At 54.0% G+C, this 14,770-nt stretch overlaps 1 protein-coding gene across 29 annotated transcripts in view; it reads right to left on the bottom strand.

Moving 5' to 3' along the window:
- The window catches only part of RRBP1 (ribosome binding protein 1), a 46,755-nt gene extending 36,238 nt beyond the window's left edge, over positions 1-10,517 (bottom strand). For all 29 annotated transcript variants that reach the window (XR_014073577.1, XR_014073575.1, XR_014073579.1 and 26 more), the window contains exon 1: positions 10,304-10,517. The gene's annotated coding sequence lies outside the window, so the exon portion shown is untranslated. The remainder of the gene's footprint in view (positions 1-10,303) is intronic.
- Between the last annotated feature and the right edge of the window lie 4,253 nt (positions 10,518-14,770).

The raw sequence follows: 14,770 nt of genomic DNA, 5'->3' as shown, positions 1-14,770 counted from the left end.
TTTTTTTTTCCACCCAAGTTTGCCTTGTTTTTTCCCTGGTGCTATTTTTTCCCCCATTATTAGTTTTCAGTACTTTTATACCTCTTAATAGTGATTCTGGGGGGATTTTATCAGTGGCAATCCTGTCTGGTCTGAATTTCAGGCTTGTCTCCAAAGAGCTATTTTATCTCTGCTTCACCAAGGCCTTAGGAGAAAGCAACAGTGAGGACAAATTTTTAGAGGCAGTATCATCTCCAGTTAAACATTCCCAGCCTCTCCTGCCTCAGGACAAATCAGATAAGCTCTCTTATCATCTCCATGCCCCCCAACTAGCAGTCTTTTTAGCACAGGTTTTACATAGGAGTATGGAGGGGGATTCCATTCCCCCCATGCAGCTCCCACCTGGACCTAAAGGCCAAAGACCCAAGACTCTAAATGATGAAGACACCCACTCCACAGGGCCAGCTTACATCTGCGTCACTGCCACTTGCCCCCCTCCCCGGGGGCTTATGGCCTCTGGCAATCTTTTTACTACCCTGCAAGCCCAGCTATGCTTTTTAGAGAATACTTATTTGGGCTTCCCTTGTGGCTCAGCCGGTAAAGAATCCGTCTGCAAAGTGGGAGACCTGGGTTCCACCCCTGGGTTGGGAAGATCCCCTGGAGAAGGGAAAGGCTACCTGCTCCAGTATTTTGGTCTGGAGAATTCCATGCACTGCATAGTCCATGGAGTCACAAAGAGTCAGGCACAACCGAGTGACTTTCCCTTTTGGAGAAGGAAATGGCAACCTACTCCAGTACTCCTGCCTGGAAAATTCTATGGACAGAGGAGCCTGGTAGGCTACAGTCAATGGGATCACAAAGAGTTGTACACTACTGAGCAACTTCACTTCCCTTATTAACTGCATCTAACATAAAATCTTCAGTCACCTCATCTTAAATTTTAAGGGCAACCTCTAATTCTTTTTTTTAAACCAGAAAAACTAAGAGAAAAATCTGTAACTGAAAGATATATCCAGAAATAATCTATTTCATGTTCTAAGGATGGAAATAACTGACTTCCTATTTTCAAGAAACAATGCTATTCATTTTAAAGAAAGCTAAAACACCAAAAATAGAAATGTACTCTATTCCAAGCCTTGGCTTATTCATTGGCCATTTCAGATTCAATTTCTTTGTCTAAGGAAAAATAAATAAATAAATACACCACTGACATGTTTTTGTGTTTCTCCAAAATAATAGTCTTTGGAAAAGTTAGGTACTTAAATAGATCTAAATCTTCTCGCTCATCAGTGAAGAGAATACCCCATAAGGTAGGGATCAGGAACCCCAACTCCTCAAGACACACACAAGCAGTTCAGACATGCAGAGTTCTTCCTGCAGCGGACACGGGGCTCCCAGGGAGCGGGATCAGTGGTTTCCCACTGAGTTCAGTCGATCCCCAGCACATCCATGCTCCTGAGCGTCTCTGAGTGCAGGTTCTGCTAAACATTGGTCAGGTGGGACCCACCCATTGATACCCCATCGCAACAGCACAGGTACCCTGGTGGAGGAAGAGAACACACGCCATGCAGTCTTACTGGGGAAAGGTATTTTTCTTGGTTTTTCAGTTTTTACACTATTGCAAACGTTGCCTCTCTTAAGTTTCATTCTTTGTTTGTTGCTGGTGACACGGAAAAGTAATTGATCTCTGTTGGGTGATTCCTGCCCACCCCCCACCCCCCCAGCAACCTTGCCTGTTTCTACTAACACTGAAGATTAAAAAATTTTTTCTACACATGTAAGTATATTGCCTGTAGATCTTGTTCATTTCTTTCCCATCTTTCTATCTTCAGCTTCACTTTTCTCGAGTGTTGGCACAGGGCAGGACCGCCAACACCGTGCACAAGAGGAGTGTCAGCAAGCACCCCATTCTTTCTCATCTCAAAGTGAAATACCTGGGTGTCTTGCTATTTAGTGTAATGCTCAGTATAGAGCTCCTGAAAGCACCCCTTTCATCAGGTTCTTGGTTGTCTTCTTAGCTCAGTGTTGTTAAATTATGTTTTCCTAGAGATCGACTTATGTTGCTAAAAGTTGCAAAATCACTGCCACGTTGGGATGAAAAAAGAAGTCTGGTATGTACAGTGTCGTGCAGCCCCCTCCCCTGGATCCTCTAGGTTCTAAGAAACACCTAGGACACTCGTTGACTTATTGAGCACAAGTCTTTCATGAAAACCACTCATCTTTTCAATGTCACCACATCTGTAGTGAAGTCCCATTTGACACGCAATATTATTTTCTCTGTTCATGACCAATTTTGCTTGATATGTGTGTGTCACCATGACTTATCTTTTTTAAAAATGAAGCTCTGGCTTTGGTGAACTTCTCTGCGAGCTCCTCCCGCATTTACGGGGACTTCCTTTCTGCTGGGACAGCATTTGCTCATGGGCAGAAATGCCATGGACAGCAGAGCCTGGTGGGCTACAGTCCCGGGGGTTGCAAGAGTCAGACATGACTTAGCAACTAAAACACCACCACTGGTAAAATCTGACCCTTCCACAAGCCCTTTGCAAAGGCTCATCTTTGATGAAGGAACTCTGCAGCCAAGGACTGCCGCCTCTAGGACAGGGAGAGGGTGGCGGGAGGCAGGGTCCTCTCATTAGCAGTGGTAACTCGGCCCCACCTGGTTCCTTTCTGCAGTCGGCCACTGTGGACTACAGTCCAGGCTCTACACCGTGGGTAGGGGTACAACAGAGGACCAGCGCTGGGGGGAAAAGTTCACGCTGCTGGTCACCAAAATCAGGGGCAAGACTACACTTTATAATGTAATTTATTATATATCGTAACAGAAGCCCCAAGTTGGAAACTACCCGAGTGCCCCTCCAGAGTGACATGTGGAGAACATACAATACAGGGATGACCCACCACAGCCCCAGAGCACGGACAGACCTCACATTCACACGCAGTGTCAAATGGAGACCCAAAGAGCAACACGCATTATGAGTTCACTCGCCCCGAGTTCACCTGTGGGTGGAGGGACACGTGAGCTAAAGGTCAGGAGGGCAGTGACCCTCCGGGAGGGGCAACAGCTGAGAGGCACCAGATGAGCTGCTGGGGGATCACATTTCTTGGTCTGCTGGTTAAACAGCGTGCTGCCCCATGGACGTTTACTAAGCTGTAGACACAACAGAGTGTTTTTCGATATTTGTATTTTAAGAGTTTTACTTTAGTAAGGACTTTCTGGTGGCTCAGGCGGTAAAGCATCTGCCTACAATGCGGGAGACCCAGGTTCAATCCCTGGGTCAGGAAGATCTCCTGGAGAAGGAAATAGCAACCCACTCCAGTACTCTTGCCTGGAAAATCCCATGGACAGAGGAACCTGGAAGGCTACAGTCCACGGGGTCGCAAAGAGTCGGACACAACTGAGTGACTTCATTTTAGTAAAGAGTTAATGCATATAAATATACGTATGCCAACTTGGTAGGAAAAAAAGTCCACGTGGCTCTGAGCATGTCTGAAGCCTGGCGGGTCTGTACTGGCTCGGCCACTTGGAAGGAGCATCTCTGAAGCCTGGCAGGTCTGTATTGGCTGGGCCACTCACTCCTGCATCACCCGGTTGCTCACGTGTGCTGACCACGTGGCTCCCATTGAGAGGGGAAGTGGAGACCAAGGTCCTGGCGGGTGGGCACTTCCTGCCTTAACTCCCCACGGCCTGCACGGTTCCTGGTGGCTTCTGACACCAGACTGTTCAGAACAAGGCTTGGGGCTTCCAACCTAAGAAGGAAGAAGTGTCTGGGCCTGGCCATGGCTCCTGCCGCCTGGTCCACGCCCCGACGTGTCGCTGAGACTGCCGGTTCAGTGCCGGTCACCCAGTTACTCTCTTGTACTGACTCCCTCCCCCGATCACTGTGGTTACTACAAAATTCCCCACAGGATTATCTTTCTTTCTTATGACTACAACTGGTCTAGAATTCCCTGGGAAATGAAAACATACTCAACAGAAACAAAGTTACTTTTAATTCCTACACAGAGTGAGTCTTAATTAAAAAGGAAATCGGTTTTGCTACAGTTGCTGCTGCTGCTGCTGCTAAGTCGCTTCAGTCCTGTCCGACTCTGTGCGACCCCATAGACAGCAGTTGAGTTGAACCTTTTAACCACTGAATGAAAAGTACCAGGAACACATACCACCTGGGCTGAGGGCCAGAACCTGACCTCTCACGGTTCTGTGTGAAATGAGGGGGCCAGTTCCTCCCATCAGAAGGGGTCGGAGTCTAGGATTGACTGTTTCTCTGCCTAAAAGCAAAGGCAGGAAGAGGGCTGTGGACTCAGCCTGAAAGGGGCTATGACCAGCCAGACTCCCTGCTCAAGCACCCCCCTCTTGGCTCCCAGGCCCCTGCCTTGTCCGGGAGGCAGGAGATTAGCGTCATCAAGCCCTCGTGCTCCTCGGCCCCACCGAGTCCGGCTAAAAGGAGCGGGGATGGAATGCCGGCTACCCTCCTGCCACTAAGGAACACTCTTGCTCACAAAGCACAAAATCCACCTCTTTTTGGACGCAACACATTGTTCAAACCAAATAGAGTGTTTTGGCTCCTGGTAAGGGCGTGTCACCAATATGCTCGGCTACCCCACGAGTCAGTCTAACTCCTCAGCTCAGCCAGGAGGTAAGGATGCTCACGGCGAATTCTCCTCCCGGAATGAGTGCAGGCACCTGGGAAGGGCCCGGTCTAGTGAGGCCCCGCGTGGGTGACAGACTGCGGAGAACAGGTGGCACTGAGGCCAATCTAACTGGCCTGCGGGTGAGGGTGCCGGGGGGAGAGCAGATGCCCGAGCCCTCTGCCGAGGGTCACTCCAGAGCCCTGGGCTCTGCTGACCAGAGGACGGCCCACATGCGGCAGCGTGGCCACGAGTGACTATCAGCTCCCAGCGGGAGCCAGGCTGGAGGGAACCCCACCATCACTTGGCTTTGGAATTTTATTTTTCGTGTTTATATTTGATGCTCAAGGAATCCAGGTTACTTGAGGCGGAATCACAATACACTCACAGAACTCGTGCACTAGAAAATCACCTCTCCATTAGCCCGGCAGGACAGGCATCTACTGTGCACTGCTGTTCTGGGCGCCAGGGCTGCCTGGGGAAACCAAGCAGACACGTCCCTGCACTAGGAGAGCTTATGCTCCGGTGACAGAAATGACAAAGTCAGTCACACATGCGACATATCAGGTGGTGATCATGCAGAGAAGTGGGATGGCTCATGGGGCTGTCACTGCACAGACCTGAGGACAGTAGATGGAGTGGCCACGTGGCCATCTGGGAACCAGTTCCCCTGGGAGAACCACAGTGCATGCAAAGGCCCTGCGGCCGGAGCACGCCCAGGAAACAGGGCAGCGGTGTGACTGGAGTGGAGGGTGAGGACAGCAGTGAAGCAGAGGGAAGGTCGGGCCTTGAAGGATCTTAATGCAGGGTGGCACAACCTGCCCTGGGGACAGACCAGAAGGCAAGGGTGAGGACAGAGCAGGAAGACCACCCAGAGCCAGTGAAATACGCCAGGGGATGAGGGTTCCATACCCAGCCAGCTCCGGGGGACTGGGTGAGTGGATGGAGTTGGTAGTTTTGCCGTCATGAAGGATACACGTATGAGAAAGCACGGAGTGAAGGATAAACCAAGGTGTGTGGCCTGCAAGATGGAGCCACCTGGCCTAGTTTCATTTTACATGAGGAGGAAACTGAAGCTCCGGGAAGACAAAGTCATGTCCAAGGTCACTTACTCTGGGGATTAGAACCCTTCCCCCACCACCCCAAGCTGCAGCTCAGGGGAGACCCTGGTGGACCACTCAGGTCACAGGCAGATGCCCTCCGGCTCCTCTGAGCTCTCAGAGGTGGGGGCAGATAGTGCCCCTGGGGACCCAAGCAAAGTATAGTGAGGGGTGGGGGCTGGGAAGAGAGCACAGGCCCTGCTCAGGGAGGCGACTGCAGTCTACTGCTGCCACCAAGAAACAGATCCAGTGGGCCTGGAAATCCCCACTGTCCCCAAGAGAGCTCTGAAATCTAGATTTTTAACAACAGCTTCTCCAATTTTAAAAGATAGCTCAGTGGCTTAGCAACATGGGGCTGGACAAACCTCACGTGCTGGCCAAGTCCCCTCCATGCGGGTGCGGCCCCAGCCAGGAACCAGTCTCAAGTCAGCCAGAAACACACCTGGTTCATGCACACCTCAGCCAGGGTCAGGGCACAACACTAAAGCCCTGAGTCTAAGATGGTCTTTTATTCCAACTTTGAGGCCAGCAGATGATGTTCACAATCACAATAGCTAGCTGATCACTTCCAGCATGGCCTCTCTGACCAACACGAAGGCAGCTGCCAGTCACTCTGGGATCTCTGTTAACTGGGTTGATGCTGCTCTGCATGCAGTACTGACATGAGGCCACTCATTCAGAAAAATTCTCTCCAAATACTAACCAATGATCCTTTCGAAGTTACATGGGATATAACAAAGTGCTGCCAATAGCCAGGGCATACCTGATGCCAGCCAAGCAGACACCAGGACACTGCACCAGGCAGGGTTCGGAGACCAGCTGCTATTGCAGCCTTGCTAAAATAATCCAACGTAGAAATTACAAAATCTTCTTTATAAATTACAGTTGCTCTGAGTTGCTGAGCGGGTGGGAGAGACACATCACCCATGGCGCTTAAAGGAAACAGGCCATGTGTGTCTGGCCTTTGGCCGTGGAAGTCGGCCTGCTGGTCTCAGGAAACTCACCTGAACTTTTGAGCCTAAGGAAACAGCCTCCAAGGAAGTCCCCAGGTTAATTTTCAGTAATGCCAAGTGGCCCTCTTGCCCAGGCTCTCTGACTTAGAATTAAATATTTACTTTCCCATATGCTTTCTGCCCAATATCTATTTTCCGTGTTTGTTACACTGGGCCATTTTGATGGTGCTGCTTTTAGGCAGGAATCTCTCCAGGGCAGGACCCTGCTTCCTGCTTCTTGCCCTGAACATGCAATTTGTAAGGTGCACCCAAGTCAGTCCAAAAGTACTTTCTAAGATGACATCTCAGTAGGTAGACACGCATGAACTGCCATTAGTCATCTGTTCCTGACCTACAGAGTGGGCACTTCACAGGGTTCAACGCAACAGTGTCTCTAAATGATCAGGAAAAGCAGAGGTATCAATGTTCAGGGAACACCAGCCACCTCCAGACCAGCGCTGTTCAGGAGAACTCTCTGTGGCAGTGGAACGGATTGAAATCTGCACTGACCACCACGTGGCACTGGGCACTGAAATGTGGCTATGTGACTAAGAAATGAACTTCTGTTTTATTAAAGTTTGAACACTTCTGTGTGGCTACCCTACTGGACAGTTCTAGCCAGGAGCTTTTGCAGACACGAGTGAGGTTCACTTGTCTGCAGTGTATGAATGCCTGGCACACAGGAGATGGTGGAGACAGGTGTGAGATGAAAGCACGGTCTTCACACTCACTGCCATGCTTCACATTGACTCCCCACCTTCCTTCCACTGAAGCTCTTCATTTCCTGATCCAGGTGCTCCCTTGGAGTGTGGAATTACAAGGCCTGCTGGTGAACATTCAGAAGGCTGTGCCCACATCACCCAGCAGCTGGGCAGCAGGAACTAGCCTCATGACTGCCTGACCTGCTGGGCCTCCATATTCTCAATCACTGGATGAACATCCGAGATGGAGATCCAAGTTGTGAATCCGTTTCTAAACGGTAAACCTTAAAAATCAAGTTGGGCTGAGCTTCAGTTGTCCAGTGAGACAGCTGGAAAAAATGTACCAGGTTGCTGGTCTGCCTCATTTCATCCACATTTATTCTGTTACGTTCAAAGTGTTAGTTGCTCAGTCGTGTCTGACTCTTTGTGACCCCCATGGACTGTAGACCAGCAGGCTCCTCTGTCCATGGGATTTTCCAGGCAAGAATACTGGACTGGGTTGCTGTGCCCTCCCAGCTACAAAATAAACCAGTATTCCAATCAAATTGTTTGCATTCAACCACTTACATGGAATTTGGTGCTGTATCATCACTATAGCCTATTGACATAGGGCTCCCTTCAGCAAAGAGCATAGTTGCTGAAATGTGACTCAATGATTCAGGATTTATTTAAAACTCTCCCATCACCAAAAAATATTCATGCACCAAGATACCAATCTAACCCCTTACTCTCTGTAGAGATGTTCAAAGGCAGACTCCTAACTCTGAAAGGAAAGAGTTCTGTTACAGCACGGTACCTCTGGCTCTACACACGGGACACGGTTTCTAGTCCCAGAAACACTTTTCTCATCCCCCTCTCTGGTCCTCCCCCCAACCCAATCTCAACTGGCCCAGAAACCCTGCACAGCTCCACCATCTGCCTCCAGCTTTCCTCCTTCACTTAAATAGAGGGATGTGGCATGTTCATGACCTCAGAACTGGAAGCTTTTTCCTGGAAGGAACACGAACTGGCTGTCTGTGGCAGGGCTGACCTCTGGAGAGTTCACTAAGGAGTGGAGACGTCACCAGAGAGCAGCTCACTGCAGGGTCACCAGGACTTCCCGGTGTTGGGTTAATGGTAAGTCAAGAAGACCGAGCACAGAGGACAGCATCAGGGGACGGCAAAGTGCTCCCTAGCCGCGTGGGTCATGAGTAAAGCGCACAGCTGCCCTTCTGGAAAGGCTGGACCAAAGACCTGAGTCTCTGGGGACGTTCAACGGTCAAAAAGCTCTAAAGAGCTCTCTGGCTATCCCCAGCTCCAGAAAACGCCCGGAGAGTTTCAGCACACCAGGCAAACAGTGACCTGGGAGGTTCCCAAGAGCCTGCAAAGTTTCATTTCGTTGGTGCTTCCTAGGCTGATGACCTCCGACCTCCAGGAGTTATTGCCAAACTGCCTTCTGTTTGCACAAGGTCCCCAAATTTCCCAGCACCTACCAGGAGCCTGCCTGACCCCACTGTGAGTGCGTGGGTCTATCTCCAGGCCACAGATAAGGAAATCCGAATTCAGAGAGGTTGAGAACCCTGAGCAGAGGGTCTGTGGCGTGGCAGGGGGTGGGACCCAGATTCTGGGACGTGGCAAGGCTGCGTCTGCGGCGGGCTGGCTGGAGGCAAACCCAGACCCCACCTCCCTCCCGGCCTCTGAACACTCGAGAAACTCATGGCAACAGTAACCTCTCACACCTGTGGCCCACTCCCATGCATGCTGAGTCTCCACGGCTTCTCTCTCCAGCAGCCCCTCTTTCCGACGTGGACCTGCACCCCGGAGTTTAAACAGCTTGGCCGACTCTCCACGATGCGGGCTGGCGGAAGCCAACCCCTTGACCATGATACCACCCAAACTACCGATTTTTATTTGCCATCTGGGGAGGGCTCCCCGAGGCTTCCCAGATGCTGCATTGGAAAGCGCGGACCCCAGCCCGCCCTCCCCAGCCCATGGCGAGGCTGGGTGCCCCGGGCAGGAGCCAGACCGGGTGCCAGCGCCGGGGGGCCGCGCCGGGGATGCCGCTTCCTCCGGGCCTGGCACCGCCGGCCCATTCATCGTCCCCGGCCGGGCGCCCTCGCGCCGGGTCCGCGCGGCCAGTCGGGAAAACGGCGCCCCCCGGCCCCGCCGCCAGGGGGAGCAGGGAGTCGCCTGCCGCCCCTCCGGGAAGTTGCCACCGCGGCCCGCCGGGTGTCTGGCCCTGGACGGTCCAGGTCCCCGCACGGCGGGTCATCCCCCCCCTCCGCGGCCCCAGGCCCGACCCGCCCCGTCGGCGACGATCTGCCCCGCGGAGCCAGGACCGCAGCCCGAAGTGGGCGCGCTCAGCCCCGGCCCCCATTCAATCCCGCCCCCTCTCCCCGCCGGCCTCCGCCACCTTCCGCCGCCCCCCCCACCCCAGCCCGGACTCCAGCCCAGCAACGTCATCCGGCCGCTTCCCGAAGCTTAACCCCTTCCTCCGCCAGCTGCGCGCCGCCCCGCCCCGCCGCTAACTTTCTTCGCCCAACTTCGGAGAGCGAGGGCCGGCCCGACGGCCAGGCGGAGACGGACGCAGGGAGAGAGCGGCGGCCACGTCGCGCCGCGGGGCCGCGGCCGGTCCAGCCGACGGCGAGGGCGTGGGGTCCACACCGCGGGTGCGCTCGACCGACGCCCCCCTGCACGGGGTTCGGGCCCAGAACACGCTCCCCCCACCCCGGGGCCCGCCGGGACCCCCCCACCCCGCCAAGGTCCGCGACCGCGGCGACGGCGGGCGGCACCGCCGCCGGGGGAGGGGCCGCCAAGGAGACGTGTCACTCCCGGCGCGGCCCGGCCCGGCCTGGCCCCGGCGCCCCGACGGCCCAGCCCGCGCGCCGCCGCCGCCGCTGCAGGGCCCGGCCAAGTTTCTTACCTGCAGCCGGAGACGCGGGAGGGAAAGCGAGAGAGCAGGAGCCGCCGCCGCCGCGGAACAGGGAGAGAGAGGACCCAGCCAAACCTCCGCTGAGAAGCCGCCCCCCAAGCAGCTGCAGGCGCCTCGATCCTGACGCCGCCCGCCCCGTCCGCCGTCCGCTCCGGCCGCTCGCTAGCTGCGTGCGCGCGTGTGGAGTCGTGGCACTTTCTGCCTCGGAGCTGGCGAACGGCCCCCTCCGCAGGGATCACCGCCTCCTGCCTTCCCCACCCGGGCCAGCCATTCATCGAGCCGCCTTTCCCCATTGGCTCGCACCCCGCCACTCCGCCGGCCGCTGGCCAGTCAGAGCGCCGGCGGCCGAGCCGCGGTGGCGCCCATTGGGCGGGAAGGCGGGCCTGCGCCTCGGCCAATGGGAGAGGGGAGGAGCTGGGGGGCGCCGCGGGGGCGGGGCTGGGCGGGGGGCGGGGCCGCGTGGTGCGGCGCTCGGCCCCGGCGCGGGGGCGGGGCGGGGAGGGGCCGGGACGCTCGGCCACACGCAAGGGAGGGGGCGCCGGCCGGCCCCGCCCACTCCGGGCGTCGGCCCCGCGCGCGGGCGCCCACCCGGGCCAGGCTCTGGGCCGGCGGGGCCGCAGAGGTTCGAATCCAGGCGCCGCTCCGCCCGCTTCCCTGGCCCCCTCCGGGCTGATGTGGCGGTGGGTGTCGCCCTGAGCAGAGGGTTGCGCAACACAGGAACCATAGGGAGAAATGCTTCGTCTAAAAACCAGCTAACTTCCCCCCGCAGCAGCGCCCCCTCCGGGCCCTGGATGCGAAGACAAGTCCTGCCGGCGGTCAGTCCCGAGAGGGCTCGTCCCTATGTTCATTGCAATCGGCCCCAGAAAGAATTTTCTCGAGTAAATGGAGGATCGAGGGCGGAAAGGGCGGAAAGGCCAGACGACGCGCCGAGGAATGGAGGGCGGGCCTCACTTGCACCCATTTTCAGGGCGGTTACATCGAGGCACAGTCCAGACCTCAGCTGGCAGCAGGGCCGCAATTGCAGTTCTTTTTATGATTGCAAGGAAATCCAACCAGTCCATCCTAAAGGAAATCAGTCCTGAATATTCACTGGAAGGACTGATGCTGAAGCTGAAACTCCAATCCTTGGGCCATCTGGTGGGAAGAACTGGCTCATTAGAAAAGACCCTGATGCTGGGAAAGATTGAAGGCAGGAGGAGAAGGGGACGACAGAGGATGAGATTGTTGGATGGCATCACCGACTCGATGGACTTGAGTTTGAGCAAACTCCGGGAGTTGGTGCTGGACCGGGAAGCCTGGCATGCTGCAGTCCATGGGGTCGCAAAGAGTCGGACACAGCTGAGCGACTGAACTGAACTTACGGCGTTTACGCCGCGCTGTGGGGAGGAGAGAGGTCTGAGCCAAATAAACTCGCCCACTTCCCAGAAAACTGAGCAAACAGGGCTTCCTTATGGGACTTCCTCCCTGACCCCCATCCTAGCCCCACCCCCACCCCACTCCCAGCGCCGTATAAGCCAACACTCTCTCTTCATACCAAATAAATCTTTCAATTAAGATAACTTTAGGCCTGGTGTTTAACCATGATATCAGTGCCGCTTAAAAGCTAACTCTTTAAACTTGAGCCAAAGCCAATTTCTTTGAAATTAAGGTTTCTGAGAGGCCAAGGGGTCTGCTGCAGGCTGTTCTGCCCCACAGCACTTCCCCTGCCGCCCCCCCCTCCCCGTGGCTGCCGGCATCCTGTTCACATTATCTGTTTCTTGGACAGTTTCACATACTCCCTCCCCCTTTGTCACTGGTACTGTACACGTCGTTAGAAAGATGTGCAAAGATAAACCATCAGAGAATAAAGAGGGATTGGGTTGAAGTTAAACCGTTCATTCCTATTTTTAATCTCAGCAGTTCCCTAGCACATTAATGATTAATCAAGTGGAATTAACCTGGATTAGCTTTGGACAGTCAGTCTTTTTCCAGTGGTGAACTCCAGTTCCACATAAAAGTCAAAAATTCCAGTTTCCTGCTGTTGTATGTTACCAGCTAGTTCTAGCTGACCATGGGTAAACCAGTTAAGCTCTCTGAACATGGGTGTATCTTGTAAGACAATCACTACCCTCTCTGGGTTTTGGAGGTTCATCCTTCCATTCTTTTCATTCATTCATTCATTGGTGTTTGTTGAGTGCCTGGAATTCAGTACCAGGCTGGCAAACAGCCAGGAGTGATACACAGACCCAGTAAAGACCCCATTGCTCTGGGAAGCCTTGCTGTGGGCAGAGACCTCCTTCTTAAGACTCATTCATACTGTTTAGATTTTCCCAGAAGCAGATCCTGACTGGGAGGGTTTGGATGCAAGGGACTCACCTGGGGGATGATCCCAGGAAACACTAGTATGGACAGCAGGATGGGAAGGGCTGATGAAGAGTGCAATGTCAAGCAAGTGAATTCTGCAGGCAACCAGGGCTCAGCTGGGCACATGGATGCCATGTGGAACTCACCCCAGGGTGTCCCACCTACAGGGTAGGACTCCCACCAGTCCTTGTGGGTGGAGGGGTTCTTCTGGAGGGACTTTAACTCACCCAGAGTTAAAGCCAGAGAAAGCCTTTCAGCAGAGAGAAGCAGCTGTTTGCAGCAAGAAGCCCTTGGCAGAGTCTCAGTGCCTGGGGCATCTGGGGTCCAGACGAGCATCTTCTACTAGCTGTGACCCCAAGGCTGACACAGCGCCTGCACAGAGTGGGGGCCCCGAAAGTGCATGTTCCATAAATGTTGTTAAATGAACCACAGGGTTACAAAGTCCCTGCGAGTGAACGGTGTTTACAAATAAAGGAGTTTTCTGTCTGCTCCCTCCTGTGATTGACATCTGGTTTGGCCCCAGTGCAACAAATGGTTCAGCATGGATGAGTGGCCCGGCCTTTGCCTTCTCCTTTCTTTGGCCCCTGCCCCTTGTCCAACCTCCATAGGGAGGTCACCCCCAACCCCCAACGCGCCCCTGGTCCAGCCTGACCTTCCCTCACGGCCACTGCTGTGCCCATGGACCTAGCCTCAGCCTGGTCCTGCCTCCTCAGTACATCTCAGCCCAGCGCTCACCCCAGGCGTGTCTGCGGAAAAACAGGAACTGAGCCAGGACTTGATGGATGGGGGTGCTTGTGAGGGAGCCAGGGGCTTCCCCAGGCTCAGAACCCCTGGCCCTGCAGCAAACCCAGAACTATCAAGTCACGTGGAAGGAGACAGATCTGATCGCACAGCACAGCCTCCGGGGCCTGTTTGCTCGGCCGGCACCAGGCCAGAGCCCAGGAATCAGGTCCCTACCACCCCCTCAGATGACAGTCCAGTGAGGGGCTGTCACGTGCAAGCAAGTCCGAGAGACGTCAAGGTGCACTCAGACAGAGGAGAGCAGAGGGTGACAACGGTAGCTTGAAAGAGAAGGGAAAGCCAGCCCGACTGGAAGGTGGGAAAACAAGACAGAGGCCTGTGATCTAACATGGCGCAGTGCATGAGGGGCCCCGCTGAGCTGTGGTGCTTTGCCAAAGCCTGAAGGGTGAAGGAGAGGATAAAAAGAGATGCGTCTCAAAAGGGGAGCATCACAGGCCCGAGGGACCCATTTAGAGGTGATTCGAACATGCCACACACCTTGGTGATAGTGACAGTTACGCCATCAAATTATGGGCTCCTGAAGAGGGTGAATTTGGTTTGTAAGCAAATTATTCTGCCATCAGCCTAACTCTAGGGAAAAAAAAAAGATGTCCTTTTGGATCTTATTTGTACATTAAGAACAAACATTCTTATTAGGAAAAACTAAACATACAAGAATAATAACTTTGTACGGACCATTAACTCACCACAGGGCTTTGCTTTCTAACTTGCAGCTATTATTTTTTTAAGAGTAGGCAGAAAGAGAAGAAGATATCTTACAGTGTAAAAAGAGGATTTTACTTTATCAACAACTATAAAAGGGTGATAAATGACAAACAGAAGGAAAATGTCACATAAAAGAGAAAAAAAAAAATGTGGCAGAGCACAGGCTCTAAGGGCATTTGGGCTTCAGTAGTTGCTGTTCCTGGGCTCTAGAATACAGGCTCAGTAGCTGTGGCACATGGGCTTTGTTGCTCCGCGACACGTGGGATCTTTCCGGGCCAGGGATGGAACCCTTATCGCCTGCGTTGGCAGGCAGATTGTTAACCACTGGACCACCAGGGAAGTCCCCCGGTTCCTCATTAGAGCTCACACATCTACGGGTCAGCTGAGGCTTGGCTGATCTTGGCTGGTTCGTGCGTAGGGTAGGCTGGGGGGAGCAGTACACCTCTTGTCTGGGTTTGACTAGAGCATCTCAGATGCTGCTCCACTTGGCTCACTCCTTTTTCGGGGTGTAAGAGGCTAGAGAGGGGGTTCACTTCTCATGGTGATGGTGAGAAAGAGAAAAAGAAAATAAGCAGGAGTACACAGGGTCCCTGGAAGGCTTAGAGCTGT

This window comes from Giraffa tippelskirchi, chromosome 13 (genome assembly GCF_054371585.1).
Source record: "Giraffa tippelskirchi isolate mGirTip1 chromosome 13, T2T-mGirTip1v1.2.pri, whole genome shotgun sequence".
Lineage (NCBI taxonomy): Eukaryota > Metazoa > Chordata > Mammalia > Artiodactyla > Giraffidae > Giraffa > Giraffa tippelskirchi.
This window is presented reverse-complemented; position numbering and strand designations above follow the sequence as displayed.